Source organism: Liolophura sinensis, chromosome 4 (assembly GCF_032854445.1).
Source record: "Liolophura sinensis isolate JHLJ2023 chromosome 4, CUHK_Ljap_v2, whole genome shotgun sequence".
Classification (NCBI taxonomy): domain Eukaryota; kingdom Metazoa; phylum Mollusca; class Polyplacophora; order Chitonida; family Chitonidae; genus Liolophura; species Liolophura sinensis.
The window spans coordinates 10,771,883-10,788,268 of record NC_088298.1 but is presented as its reverse complement, the minus strand read 5'-3'; the positions used below and the strand labels follow the sequence as shown (position 1 = coordinate 10,788,268).

General features: G+C 40.6%; 1 long non-coding RNA gene across 1 annotated transcript; it reads left to right on the top strand.

Annotated features, from left to right (window-relative positions):
• The first annotated feature begins 1,718 nt into the window (after window positions 1-1,718).
• Window positions 1,719-3,693, top strand: LOC135464693 (uncharacterized). The gene is made up of 3 exons (XR_010443679.1): window positions 1,719-1,851; window positions 2,543-2,672; window positions 3,584-3,693. It is a non-coding gene; the product is annotated as an uncharacterized LOC135464693 (long non-coding RNA).
• Window positions 3,694-16,386: the final 12,693 nt, after the last annotated feature.

Below are 16,386 nucleotides of genomic sequence, written 5' to 3'. Positions count from 1 at the left end.
TTTTTAATCAAAAAATCACGTTCTTCATCAGTCATGTAGGAATATTAACTCTCACGTTGTTTTCTTACACCAAGATGTTTCATAATATTATTTTATGATTTTGTCAGGTATAACGACAAAACTTGCCAGCAAAAGCTTCCAAAATACAGTTAAAAATACCCAAAACCATTTTCTCCTGCATGGGGGTTTTGTCCCCCAAGACCCCATTCACCAGGAATTTTCCCTGTACCCGACCCGGGGTCCGCAGCCCCTGGTTTTTTTAAATTTTTTTTATTTTTTTTATTTTTTATTTCTTAGGTCCTAAATGTGTTGACAGCTTTGTGACATAAGGAAGATGTAAAAGTTAAATTTGTAAACCACGCCTTAAACCTGACAAATGTCCAGACCTCAGCTTAAACACAACTGCACGAGCGGATTGCATGATTCGATCAGGCGACCTGTAAGGGAAACTTTTCTGATATAAAAATCTATTGATGCATTATTATTGCTCCCTAATTAGACATATAATTAGACATATAAATGGCCATGTAAGTTATCATTCCCTCACTGTCATGTTCTACGTAAAACAACGGAGTTAGACATATAATTAGACGTATAAATGACCATATAAGTTGTCATTCCCTCATTGTCATGTTCTGCGCAAAGCAACGGAGTAAGACATATATTTTAGACATATAAATGGCCATATACGTTATCATTCCCTCATTGTCATGTTCTGCGCAAAGCAACGGAGTTAGACATATATTTTAGACATATAAATGGCCATATACGTTATCATTCCCTCATTGTCATGTTCTGCGCAAAGCAACGGAGTTAGACATATATTTTAGACATATAAATGGCCATATACGTTATCATTCCCTCATTGTCATGTTCTAACGCAAAGCAACGGAGATAAACATTTAATTAGACATATAAATGACCATAAAAGTTATCATTCCCTCACTGTCATGTTCTAACGTAAAGCAACGGAGTTAGACATATATTTTAGACATATAAATGGCCATATACGTTATCATTCCCTCATTGTCATGTTCTACGCAAAGCAACGGAGATAGACATTTAATTAGACATATAAATGACCATAAAAGTTATCATTCCCTCACTGTCATGTTCTAACGTAAAGCAACGGAGATAAACATTTAATTAGACATATAAATGACCATAAAAGTTATCATTCCCTCACTGTCATGTTCTAACGTAAAGCAACGGAGATAGACATTTAATTAGACATATAAATGATCATAAAAGTTATCATTCCCTCACTGTCATGTTCTAACGTAAAGCAACGGAGTTTTATTCAAGCGTCGGCGATCAACATTTCGATCTATATATATTTCTCGTTTTTTTTTGTGTTTTTTTTTAGCAAATTTCAAGTTGCATAGCAAAGGTAACGATTCCAGTTAAATAGTTTGAGGTAAAATGCCGATTTCAATTTTTAAAAAATCAAGAAATAAATAAATAACAAGAAGTAAATAAATAAAGCTATTATTTACGGTAAAAGAGAAATGACGAGCAAGAAGAAAACAACCCTCTTCCTAAGTGGAAAATAATGGATTTTAAGACAGAAACATCTGAAGAGAAAAATCTATATCTGTATATATACAGATGAGAAGATATTAAAACTTTTATCATTATATACGTCATATAAAGTGTATTCATCTAGACAGGTGTTTAACCATATGTCCTCTCTCACGTTCGAAAAACTGTCTTAATAAACGAGTTGTTTGCTTGTTAAGAACATCCGTATGGGCTGTGTATGTATAGTGAGAGAGAACGCATCGGGAAATACTTGCACAATCATGAAGTGTTTCTTTGCTCTAACAGCTATATTGCTACTAGTGACACTGGGTAAGTCTTTTAGGACGAATCCTATTTACACTTGTGGGAGGAGGTATTTACGCAAGTCTGCATCATGACATGGTGATACGAAATAACTTTCACAATATATGGGTTCGTATCTACGTATATACAGACCTAGGATACGTACAGGAGTCTTTCATAAGGCGGTTTGCCGAAAGAGGTACTGGGTACATTTATAGAATACTGTAAAAGCTAATGTGTTAAAATGACAGAATGCTATGTTTTATAGCATCTGAAATATATTATTTATTTATTTGATTGGTGTTTTGAGGTGTAACCAAAATATTTCACTTATATCAGCATAAAATGGTGAGAGGAAACCGGGCAGAAACCGTGGGAAAACCACGAGCATACGCAAGTTGCTGCAGACCCACAATGATTTATAATGTAAGACTCTATAAAAATTATTACATTATATGTGCCATAGGCCTACTCTTGTTCTATTACTGTTGAATATAGAATACTTTTGTTTGTGCATAAGAATTGCGTTGTCCATACCAGCATAGCATAGGTTGTAAATTAATCTGTACTAGAGACAGGTGCCCAGAAAACTTAATATTATATGTTAAATATATTAAATTTTAGAGTGAACCTTTAGGTAAATAAATAAAAGTCATCAAATAATAAACAAACAAATAAGTAATCATATATAAAAATAACATAAGTTAATTCTGTACAGCTGGCAGTCAGCTGATCACGCCGACGATGATGTGTTAAATGAAGTGTATTAAGGAGAAGACGGGGGAAAGCTCAGCCCCGTGGGACAGTCCTGCAGCCCAGGACTGCAAGAAAGAATGTATTAAGAAATTGTAAGTGAAACTGTGTACGGAACACGTGAAATGATGGGAAGGGGAAACTCTCTCACCGACCCAATGTTTATCCACCTTTTGTTCTTCCTTTACTCTACCCAGATTTTTAAAACTGCAATTTTCGGGCACGTTTCCACAATCCTTGCTATTACACAAAAGGTTTCCACGAACGGCCATATTTTAATTACTGCAAGGTTTCGGCCACAAGTTTTATACCCCTCACAGTAAGAACGCCCTTTACACTAGTGGCAAATGCAAAGTATTCTTTCTGATCTAGGTTTCAATAGCTGCAATTTTCGGCCACAATTGCAGTAAGTTCCGGACTCTTCACAAGGATTGAATGCAATTTTGTTACCCAGTTCAATAGGCTTGAAAGTGGCCGTGCCGTCCATTGCGTCTATGATTATCAAATGTTATTTGGTCTTTTTCGTTTTAGCTGAGGTTTCAAGAACTACATTTGTCGGTCACATTTTAAATTTCATACCCCAAGTACCGGTATTGCATGTTTCAACGAATGCGTTGGCGGATATACTCCCCACTTTTCAACAATTGCAATTTTCGGCTAGACTTCTATTAAATCTGGTACCTATCGTATAGCGCTGGTTTTAACAATTAATTGCATTTTACGGCCAGACTTCTATTACGTGATCCGTATATGTCAAGACATATTAACCGTCCAGAACAGTTTAAACAACTAAAAACTGACTGGTTCTAAATTTTAAGAACCTTTAGAGGGGTCTTAACTTAATCAGTGTGCCACGAAATACAGAGGTTTACCAAACTTCCGAAATTGTTAATTAAGCGAAAGCGGTAAAAGATAAATAAATAATCGTTTTCGAATGAACCGTCATCTTCACCTCATTTTTAACACCCACATTATTTTCCTTTCATGTTTTTGTTCGTTCTCACAGACTGGACATGATCCCACCTGAGCTTCGAGGAGATATCAAAGCAATTTATGGACAAGAAGAAGCCAACCATAAATGATCTGCATAACGCGTGATGTAAGGCTAATTAAAAAATCCGGCATGCAACAGATAATGCTTTCCATAGAGTTAGTTCCCTTCGTACATATACTGTACATGGCTATATAGCACACAACTGTTGTAGCGTGCACCGTTTGAGTGCAATTAAGGTATATTCGGGTTTGGCTTATGGCGAGGAAACTCGATCGATTAACCGGTCTAGACAAAAAATGTTATATTAAATACATGTGCAAAAACTTTTCAATATATAAAAGCTCTGTATGTAAAGTGCAAATATACATTCTTACAATACTACATCGAGCATATCTGTAAGCGAAATGCTGACTTGCATAATGTTGCTTTGAACCACAGCTTCTGAAATACGCATCAATTTCTACGTATGAAAAACAACCAAAACACATTGAAATCTGAAATTTATAGGACCGCTGCGGTGGCCAGATGGTTGGAGGCGTCCGCTTCGAAGTCAGGAGACCCGAGGTCGTACTAAAAGCTTTTTAAGTAGTGCTCTTGCTGTCTCACTTGGCACTTAGCACTAGGAGTTGAGAGGAAGGAACAGGGCTGGTTGACATGGTGTCAGTATAATGTCACTGCGTGAGGTGTCATACATGTCTGGTGTCATACATGTCCTGGTGTCTTGGCATGATACTTCAAGCTGTGACGCTAGCTTTTTGGCGGCATTGACTCTCCCTGCCAACAAGAAGACACAGTATATGTACACACTCCTAATGACTCCTCGCCGTCATATGACTGGAAAATTGTTAAGTACGACATTAAACCTCAAGCATGCATACATACATGTGAAACCTGACATGCATACGACACGTGAGTGCTTGAGGTTTAGCGTCCGTACTTAAAAATTTTTCAGTCATATGACAACGAAGGAATCCTTATAGGGCGCATGTAATTTACCTCCTTGTGGCAGGACGGATTTCCACCGCTCTCTTTGTAGTCCTGCTTCACTGAGGCGGCTTACCGAAGGTAAGTTAGCTGCCCCCCGCGTGAACCATTATACTGATGCAGGTCAACCAGTCGTTGTACTATCCCCTTCATGCTAAATGCCAACGAGGAAGTTAAAACTTTCCTCTTTTAAGGTCTTATGTTTGACTCGTCCCAGGACTGACCCTGATCTACCGCTCCCAAAGCGGACGCGCTATATACTGTGCTGTCGTAGGATGTGCCGGTCATAGGATATGTGGAAAGTTCTGCCGGCAACCTGCAGGCGGATGGTTGTGGATTTTCTCAGGGCTATATCCGGTTTCACTATATACAATGCTGGCTATAGTAGTATAAGTGAAATATTTCCACGTAGGCCCTATACGGCGTGAAGCACCATAAATAAATAATAGAAATAATAGAAATAAATAAATAAATAAATAAATATGTACGTCTTTATTAGAGGCTGTTATTTGTGTTTTGATGTATGCACACACAGGCAGCCGGGGTCTTTGGTACAAAATTGCATGAAAATGGGTTTATGAAAGGGATTATTAGATACTTTGTGCCAAAAATCACAGCTTTCCTTTTACAATAGACAAAACGGCTCTATATACTATGTAAGTAAACAGCATGAGATATGTAAACCAGTGTGTATATATATAAGACACACACACTTGCATGCATAAAAAATAAGTATTGTGCAATCACTGAAGCGTTAATTTACTGCACCTAAGTGCATGTATACTGCACATGTGCAAGGCCTACGTGTACATGCACGTGTACAGAGTACATGTAAATACCCAAAGACCGCTTCGGCGGCCTAGTGCATGGTTAGGGCGTTTGTCTCGTCCGCAGTCGGAAGACCCGGGATCAAACCTGGGTCGGGTCATACCAATTAAAGTGGTACTTGTTGCTGCCTGAACTGGCGCACAGCACTGAGTTGTTAGAGCAAGGAAACAGAAATCGTTGGCCAAGTGTCAGTAAAATGTGACGGGGTGGAGTGACTTGTCTGTCTTTGCCACGATGCTTCAGTGATGGCATGCACGCACACCTATAATGACTCCTCGTCGTTATATGACTGAAAAATTCTTATGTACGACGTAAAACCTCAAGCATGCATGCAAGCATACATACATACATACATACAGTCATACAGTCACACAGTCATACAGTCAGTCACATACAGGCACACATACATACATAAATACCACCAAGGTCCCACCGCCGTGATACACTAACCAACAAAAACACATTAATTCAATATCAGGAACGTGTTCATCAGTTGGAACGTGTTAATCAGTTGGAACTTGTTAATCAGTTGGAACGCGTTAATCCGCTAGATGGACGAAAATGGTATCCGTTATCACTCAGGAAACTGTGAGTTCACGTCCACCTCATCCTGGCTTCCTCTGCTGCTGTACATTGGAAGGTCTGCAGCAGCCTGCGGATGGTCGTGGGTTTCCCCCGGGCTGTGTCCGTTTTCCGCCCACCAAAATGCTGGCCGCCGTCGTATAATTGAGATATTCTTGAGTACGGCGTAAAACATCAATCAAATAAATATCGGCAAAAGCAATAGGTAGGCCCTACTGTCATGGAGTTTTATTTATTTACTTATTTTATTGGTGTTTTGCGCCATACTCAATAATATTTCACTTATATTGACAGCATGGTCAGCATTATGGTGGGGGGAACTCCGACAGAGCCCGGGGGGAACACGCGGCCATCCGCAGGTTGTTGGCAGACCTTCCCATGAACGACCGGAGAAGAAGCCGGCGTGAGCTTTACTTGAACTCACATTGACCGCATTGGTGAGAGACTAATGAGTTCATGGGGTTTTAGACTAACAGGCCTCAAAGTGGTTGTCGACGTACAAATGATACAAGACTTCGATTTCATATGTAAACAGCTTGTATAGAGTACCCTATATCAAGATACACATGTATTGTTAAATTAAATACCAAGGTCGATATATAGAACCAGATGCAAGCATGATGACTCAGCAAATTATGATCGATCGTTGTTGTTGTATAATTACAAGCAGGTTACAATGACCTCGATTATCTTTCCTTGCTCCCTTTTATCATGTTATATATATATCAACAATATCAAAGGTGTTTCTGCCGTATCCACGACATATGAACATTCCCTAAACTACATACTGAAGGTTATATATAGGCCTTTACAAGTGCCACAAAGCGGATATAGAAAAAAGTCAAAGATAAAATAAGTGCGATCGGCCTAATTATCCTCAAGGCCCAAGAGGCCTATACATGCTATTCAGTTGACAGGGAGCTGGACATGTGAAGATTGTTCAGTCGTTCCTTGATTCTTCTTGCATACACTAAAAATCGGTCGGCAGGGGGGGGGGGGGGGGGGGGCTAAAAGGTGCTACACACTTACTGAAGATTCTATACCTGCTAAAACAACCGAGTGTGAGAGGCACTCATGTACAGAGACAGGTGTATATTCGTATAGTACACAATTTGTGTACCAGTGATCTTCATATTATGTAACTTGTAAGTAAGCCAATTTATCCATAATTTTAAATTTATATCGTATAACCCTGTCTGATTTTTAATCACGTATATAGAGTGTATATAGCCATACAGGCCTACATTGTCGAAATACATTCTGTGCTCCGCATTTTTTATCTGATCATAAATTTCTCTCCTTTAACAGCATGCTGTAAACCAAAATCTTTAGTGAAATTTGTGGCCTGTGTATGGATCAAAAGAACTATACATGTATACGTTTACACTACCCCACCACCTGTGGGAAATGTATACATATATAAGTTTACACCACCCCACCACCTGTGGGAAAATGTATACATGTATACGTTTACACTACCCCACCACATGTGGGAAAATGTATACATGTATACGTTTACACTACCCCACCACCTGTGGGAAAATGTATACATGTATTAAGTTTACACCACCTGTGGGAAAATCTATACATGTATACGTTTACACCACCCCACCACCTGTGGAAAAATGTATACATGCATAAGTTTACACTACCCCACCACCTGTGGGAAAATGTATACATGTATACGTTTACACTACCCCACCACCTGTGGGAAAATGTATACATGTATAAGTTCACACTACCCCACCACCTGTGGGAAAATGTATACATGTATAAGTTCACACTACCCCACCACCTGTGGGAAAATGTATACATGTATAAGTTCACACTACCCAACCACCTGTGGGAAAATGTATACATGTATTAAGTTTAAACTAGCCCACCATCTGTGGGAAATGTATACATGCATAAGTTTACACTACCCCACCACCTGTGGGAAAATCTATACATGTATACGTTGACACTACCCCACCACCTGTGGGAAAATGTATACATGTATACGTTTACACTACCCCACCACCTGTTGGAAAATGTATACATGTATACGTTTACACTATTCCACCACCTGTTGGAAAATGTATACATGTATACGTTTACACTATTCCACCACCTGTGGGAAAATGTATACATGTATAAGTTCACACTACCCCACCACCTGTGGGAAAATGTATACATGTATAAGTTCACACTACCCAACCACCTGTGGGAAAATGTATACATGTATTAAGTTTAAACTAGCCCACCATCTGTGGGAAATGTATACATGCATAAGTTTGCACTACCCCACCACCTGTGGGAAAATCTATACATGTATACGTTGACACTACCCCACCACCTGTGGGAAATGTACACATGTATAAGTTTACACTACCCCACCACCTGTGGGAAATGTATACATGCATACGTTTACACTATTCCACCACCTGTGGGAAAATGTATACATACCTGGTCACTTCTACAAGTCTATATATACATGTATGGGCGTATCGTTCCTTAGACGAGAGATTAGTCTGTTAATTTTAACAGAAAGATATGTTGTCTGGGTGATCCTAGAATGTATTCTGTATTCCTAAAGTTGATACATATACATATATGTAAATATGTAAATCGCCTTTAAAAAAAAAGCCACAATCCTCTTGGGAGTTTAAAATTTTAAACTTGAGACTTCAAACATCGCAATTACAAGATACGACATACGTGTATAAGGGTCATCGACATAAGGAGATCTTTCGGCATGCTCTGGACCTTGACTGGATATGTTTCCTGGCACAAACATACAACACATAAATTCTTGAAACACTAAACACAGGGTAATGCAGCATTTGGTTAGTCAACCAAACATTTCTAAATAGGAAACTTACGTACATTAAAATTCATAGGGCATAAATACTATGTTATTGATATATATATATATATATATATATATATATATATATATATATATATATATATATATATATATATATATATATATATATATATAATATAATATATAAACACCTTATACGTACATAAATAGGTATAAGGGTTATTTATACAAGATAACATTAAAAAAATATTTATGAAATTTCACATATGTATATACTATAAAATAAACGTGCGATGTATTAAGCCTTTGCTGTTATAAAGTTTAGGGAACCTCCGTCTTCCTCTCCGGTCGTGCGTGGGAAGGTCTGGCAACAACCTGCGGATGGTAATGGGTTTCCCCCCGGGCTGTGCGCACTTTCCTCCCACCATACTGATTGCCGCTGTCGTAGAAGTGAGATATTCTTGAGTTCGACGTAAAACATCAATCAAATAATAGGCGGTCTTGTTCTACGACTGGACACTGTAGTATCCGGGTCATTCCCGTTCTACAGGCCGTGGATCAGACAATGTAACAGAAATTTGTCTGTAATATAAAGAACAATCAAATCACAAGCTGTATGTGGACGTATTTTCTTAAGCGGGTAAAGTCTGCCATAAACTGGCAAAACACTCTGTTCACCGTATTGTGTACACCTTACGCAGGACGATGACCTCACCGTCACACTGACAGTACAGGGACCTTGATTCACTGCCCGAAGTCACGCGCACCGGTGTTGTCAATATGACGTTTTCATGACGCCGGAGGCTAAATATAGAAACGCCGGGTAAAGATAGCCCAAACCAAATCAATTATTCGTTACTTGTTTTTAACATAGCTCATATCACAGTTCTTCGCTGGCCGAGCGCAACTATAGGCCTACGTGTATATGTAATAGCCCATATATCTCATTCAAACGGTGTCGTAGTCATTGAACTATTATACTATTATTAAGCGCGTGAAAATATCTGTGTTATACGTATGAAATTGCGTCATTTTCTGGGCTAAAGGCAGAGGTTGTTTTCGTCACTATACTGTTTCCTGCACTGTTGCCTTGTATACATATCTCGGCGACGTAATTCTTGATGTGTAAAGTTTCAGTCCCGGTTTCCTCCCACCATAATCCTTTTCTCCGTCGTATAAATGAAATATTCTTGAATACGGCGAAAAACATTAAAAAAAATAAATTAAATAACTAAAACTAAATAATTAAAATTTCTGTCCATTTTTTGTCAGTCACCATATATACAGTCGATGAAACAACTGTAACCTGACACCATTGGGCAATCAAATGTATTCAGACAATACTACTCCTATGGCCTCCGTGGCTCAGTTGGTTAGCGCGCTAACACAGCCTAATGACCCAGGTGTCTCTCACCAATGCGGTCGCTGTGAGTTCAAGTCCAGCTCAAGCTGGCTTCCTCTCCAGTCCTGAGTGGGAAGGTCTGGCAGCAACTTGCAGATGGCCCCCCGGGCTCTGCCCGGTTTTCTCCCACCATAATGCTGGTAGCCGTCGTATAAGTGAAATATTCTTGAGTACGGCGTAAAACACCAATCAAATAAATAAATACTACTCCAAATATCTTACGTTGAAAACCTTGTTTGAAGGATGACGGATTGCATTTCCGTCCATCTAACGGATTAATCCCTTCCCGATTACGGACTAATGCGTTATCAGGAAATGATTATTTCCCTATTACGAAGGGACTAATCCGTTAGATCGATTAAAAAGAAATGGGTCGTCCTCAAAGGAACGGATGATAAATCTTGTAAATCAACTGTATCCTGGATGGCACCATATGTCGATGGCAAAAGAACAATCAATTTTATCCGGACACCATTAATATCGCTAGGACAAGAGCAATCCATTGTAACCGGACACCATTAATATCGCTAGGACAAGAGCAATCCATTGTAACCGGACACCAATGAATATCGCTAGCAAGAGCAATCCATTGTAACCGGACATTACTAATGTTGCTGTAGCTGTTGGTTGATCCACTGTACCCTGAAAATACTAATGTCGTAAACAAGAGGACAATCAAGTGTACCCAGACCCATTAATATCGCCAACGATATCCGTTATATTCCAACACCATCCATTAATGTCATTACCGAATGAATATTGGAATACTTTATTCCGACACCATTAATTTCACTAGTCATTCGTCAATACACCGACTTTTGTCAGGCACAACGATATATAAAACCACAGGGGTTTAACAAATCCACTGCGATTTGAAACGTTTCACATAGCCGTCTATTCATGGGAGCAGTATCATTTCATGATTACTGTGATGATTGTATAATCAGACTGATCAGTCGCAATATATATAATCATAAAACTGTATCACACAGCGGAGACGTTTCAAAGTACCGTTTATGCAAATCCCCACTCGTTAATTTGTCTGGCACGTAATGGAAAGTTTAGATTACGGCGAACGCAGGGGTGAGTTCCAATCCACTCGAGTTCTTCATCAACTCGAAAGCACGATGCAATAAAGCCTATATGCACGAAAAAAAAACAATTTGAAAATTTAAAACAAGATGTGAAAGTGTCTATAGTGGAGAGGATGCACACACAGTGGGGAAAATGTCTATAATGGAGAAGATGCACAGTGGAGAAAATTCTATAGTGGAGAGAATGCACACACAGTGTGGAAAATGTCTATAGTGGAGAGAATGCACACACAGTGGGGAAAATGTCTATAGTGGATAGGATGCATACACAGTGGGGGAAATGTCTATAGTGGATAGGATGCACAAACAGTGGGGAAAATGTCTATAGTGGAGAAGATGCATACACAGTGGGGGAAATGTCTATAGTAGAGAGGATGCAAACACAGTGGGGAAATTTAAACAGTGGAGAAGATGCATACACAATGGGGAAAATGCCTATAGTGGGGAGGATGCATATGCAGTGGGGAAAGTGTCTGTAGATTGGATGCATAAATAAAGGGGGAAATGTCTGTACTAAAAAGGATGCATACATGATGGGAAAATGTCTATTGTGGAAAGGATGCATACACAGTGGGGGAAATGTCTATGGTAGAGAGGATACATACACAGTGGGGAATATGTCTATAGTGGAGAGGATGCATATACAGTGGGGAAAATGTCTATAGGGGAAAGGATGCATACACAGTGGGGGAAATGTCTATAGTGGATAGGATGCATACACAGTAGGGAAAATGTCTGTTGTGGAGAGGATGCATACACGTTGGGAAAATGCCTATAGTGTGGAGGATGTGCACACTTTGGGGAAAATGTCTATAGTCGATTGGATGCATACACAAAAGGTGAAATGTCTATAGGGGAAATGATGCATACATAATGGGAAAAATGCCTATAGTGGAGAGGATGCATACACAATGGGGGAAATGTCTATATTGGATTAGATGCATACACAAAGGGGGTGGGGGGGGATGTCTATAGTGGAGAGGATGCACACAGAGTGGGAACAATGTATACTGTGGAAAGGATGCACACACAGTGGGGAAAATGTCTATAGTGGATAGGATGCATACAGAGTGGGGAAAGTGTTTATATTGATGCACACACAGTGGGGGAAATGTCTATAGTAGAGAGGATCCATACAGAGTGCGGAATATGTCTATAGTGGAGAAGATGCATACACAATGGGGGAAATGCCTATAGTGGGGAGGATGCATATACAGTGTGGAAAGTGTCTGTAGATTGGATGCATAAATAAAGGGGGAAATGTCTATACTAAAAAGGATGCATACATGGTGGGAAAATGTCTATTGTGGAAAGGATGCATACACAGTGGGGGAAATGTCTATAGTAGAGAGGATACATACACGGTGGGGAATATGTCTATAGTGGAGAGGATGCATATACAGTGGGGAAAATGTCTATAGGGGAAAGGATGCATACACAGTGGGGGAAATGTCTATAGTACAGAGAGTGCACACACAGTTGGGAAAATGTCTATTGTGGAGAGGATGCATACACGTTGGGAAAATGCCTATAGTGTGGAGGATGTGCACACTTTGGGGAAAATGTCTATAGTCGATTGGATGCATACACAATGGGGGAATGTCTATATTGGATTAGATGCATACACAAAGGAGGGAATGTCTATAGTGGAGAGGATGCATACAGAGTGGGAACAATGTATATTGTGGAAAGGATGCACACACAGTGGGGAAAATGTCTGTAGTGGAGAAGATGCATACATAGTGGGGAAAGTGTTTATATTGATGCATACACGATGGGGAAAATGTCTATAGTGGAGAGGATGCATACACAGTGGGGAAAATGTCTATAGTAGAGAGGATGCTTATAGTGAATAAGATGCATACATAGTTGGGGAAATGTCTTTAGGGGAGAAGATGCATACTTAGTGGGGAAATTGTTTATAGTGGAGAGGATGCATACACAGTGGGAATAATGTCTATAGTGGAGAAGAAGCATACACAGTGGGGGAAATGTCTATAGGGTGCATACACGGTGGGAAACTCTCTACAGTTGAGAGAATGTATACACATTGGGGACAATGTCTATAGTGGAGAGAATGCATACAGTGTGGGGAAAATGTCTATAGTGGAGAAGGTGCATACACAGGGGGAAAATTGTCTACAGTGGAGAGAATGCATACACATTTGGGACAATGTCTATCGTGGAGAGGATGCATACACGGTGGGGAAAATGTCTACACGGAAGAAGATGCATACACAGTGGGGGAAATGTCTATAGTGGAGAGGATGCTTACACGGTGGGGAAACTCTCTACAGTGGAGAGAATGCATACACATTGGCGACAATGTCTATAGTGGAGAAGATGCATACAGAATGGGGAATATGTTTATAGAGGAGAGGATGCATACACAGTGGGGAAATTTAAACAGTGGAGAAGATGCATACACAATGAGGAAAAATTAAACAGTGGGGAGGATGCATATACAGTGGGGAAAGTGTCTGTAGATTGGATGCATAAATAAAGGGGGAAATGTCTATACTAAAAAGGATGCATACATGGTGGGAAAATGTCTATTGTGGAAAGGATGCATACCCAGTCGGGAAAATGTCTAAAGGGGAGAGGACGCATACACAGTGGGGGAACTGTCCACAGTGGAGAGGATGCATATACAGTGGGGAAAATGTCTATAGTGGAGAAGAAGCATACACAGTGGGGGAACTGTCTACAGTGGAGAAGATGCATATACAGTGGGAAAATGTCTATAGTGGATTAGATTCATACACAGTGGGGGAAATGTCTATAGTAAAGAGGATGCATACACAGTGGAGAAAATGTCTATAGTGGATTGGGTGCATACACAGTGGGGGAAATGTCTACAGTGAAGAGGATGCATACACCATGGAGAAATTGTCTATAGTGGATTGGATTCATATACAGTGGGGGAATGTCTGTAGTAGAGAGGATGCATACACAGTGGGGGAAATGTCTATAGTGGATTGGATTCATACACAGTGGAGGAAATGTCTATAGTGGAGAGGATGCTTATAGTGAATAAGATGCATACACAGTGGGGGGAATGTCTATAGTGGAGAGGATGCATACACGATGGGGAAAATGTCTATAGTGGAGAGGATGCAAACACGATGGGAATAATGTATGTTGTTGAGAAGAAGCATACACAGTGGGGAGAATGTCTATAGGGGAGAGGATGCATACACGATGGGGAAAATATCCATAGTGGAGAGGATGCATACACGATGGGAATAATGTATGTAATGGAGAAGAAGCATACACAGTGGGGGGGAGGTCTATAGGGGAGAGGGTGCATACACGGTGGGGAAATTGTCTATAGTGGAGAGGATGCATACACGATGGGGAAAATGTCTATAGTGGAGAGGATGCATACACAGTTTTGAAAATCTCTGTAGGGGAGAGGATGCATACACGGTGGGGACACGATCTAGGGTGGAGAGGATGCATATACGGTGGGTAAAATGTCTATAGGCTAGAGGATGCATATACGGTGGGTAAAATGCCTATAGTGTGGAGGATGTGTTCACAGTGGGGGAAATGTGTGTAGTGGAGAGGATACATACACGAAGGGAAAATGCCTATAGTGTGGAGGATGTGTTCACAGTGGGGGAAATGTGTGTAGTGGAGAGGATACATACACGAAGGGAAAATGCCTATAGTGTGGAGGATGTGCTCACAGTGGGGAAATGTCTCTAGTGGAGAGGATACATACACGAAGGGAAAATGCCTATAGTGTGGAGGATGTGCTCACAGTGGAGGGAATGTCTATAGTGGAGAGGATACATACACGAAGGGAAAATGCCTATAGTGTGGAGGATGTGTTCACAGTGGAGGGAATGTCTATAGTGGAGAGGATACATACACGAAGGGAAAATGCCTATAGTGTGGAGGATGTGTTCACAGTGGGGGAAATGTGTGTAGTGGAGAGGATACATACACGAAGGGAAAATGCCTATAGTGTGGAGGATGTGCTCACAGCGGGGGAAATGTCTCTAGTGGAGAGGATACATACACGAAGGGAAAATGCCTATAGTGTGGAGGATGTGCTCACAGTGGGGGAAATGTCTCTAGTGGAGAGGATACATACACGAAGGGAAAATGCCTATAGTGTGGAGGATGTGCTCACAGTGGGGGAAATGTCTCTAGTGGAGAGGATACATACACGAAGGGAAAATGCCTATAGTGTGGAGGATGTGCTCACAGTGGGGGAAATGTCTCTAGTGGAGAGGATACATACACGAAGGGAAAATGCCTATAGTGTGGAGGATGTGCTCACAGTGGGGGAAATGTCTCTAGTGGAGAGGATACATACACGAAGGGAAAATGCCTATAGTGTGGAGGATGTGCTCACAGTGGGGGAAATGTCTATAGTGGAGAGGATACATACACGAAGGGAAAATGCCTATAGTGTGGAGGATGTGCTCACAGTGGGGAAAATGTCTATAGTGGAGAGGATGCATACACGATGGGGAAAATGCCTATAGTGTGGAGGATGTGCTCACAGTGGGGGAAATGTCTATAGTGGAGAGGATGCATACACAGTGGGGGAAATGTCTATAGTGGAGAGGATGCATACACGAAGGGAAAATGCCTATAGTGTGGAGGATGTGCTCACAGTGGGGGAAATGTCTGTAGTGGAGAGGATACATACACGTTGGGAATAATGTCTGTAGTGGAGAAGAAGCATACACAGTGGGGGAATGTGTATGCGGAGAGGATGCATACACAGTGGGGGAAATGTCTACAGTAGAGAGGATGCATACACAGTGGGGACAATGTCTATAGGGGAGAGGATGCATACACAGTGGTGAAAATGTCTGTAGAGGAGAGGATGCATACACGGTGGGGACACTGCCTAGAGTGGAGAAGATGCATACACAGTGGGGGAAATGTCTATAGTGGAGAAGATGCATATACGGTGTGTAAAATGTCTATAGTGGAGAAGATGCATATACGGTGTGTAAAATGTCTATAGGGGAGAGGATGACTATACGGTGGGTAAAATGTCTATAGGGGAGAGGATGCATATACGGTGGGTAAAATGTCTATAGGGGAGAGGAAACATATACGGTGGGTAAAATGTCTATAGGGGAGAGGATGC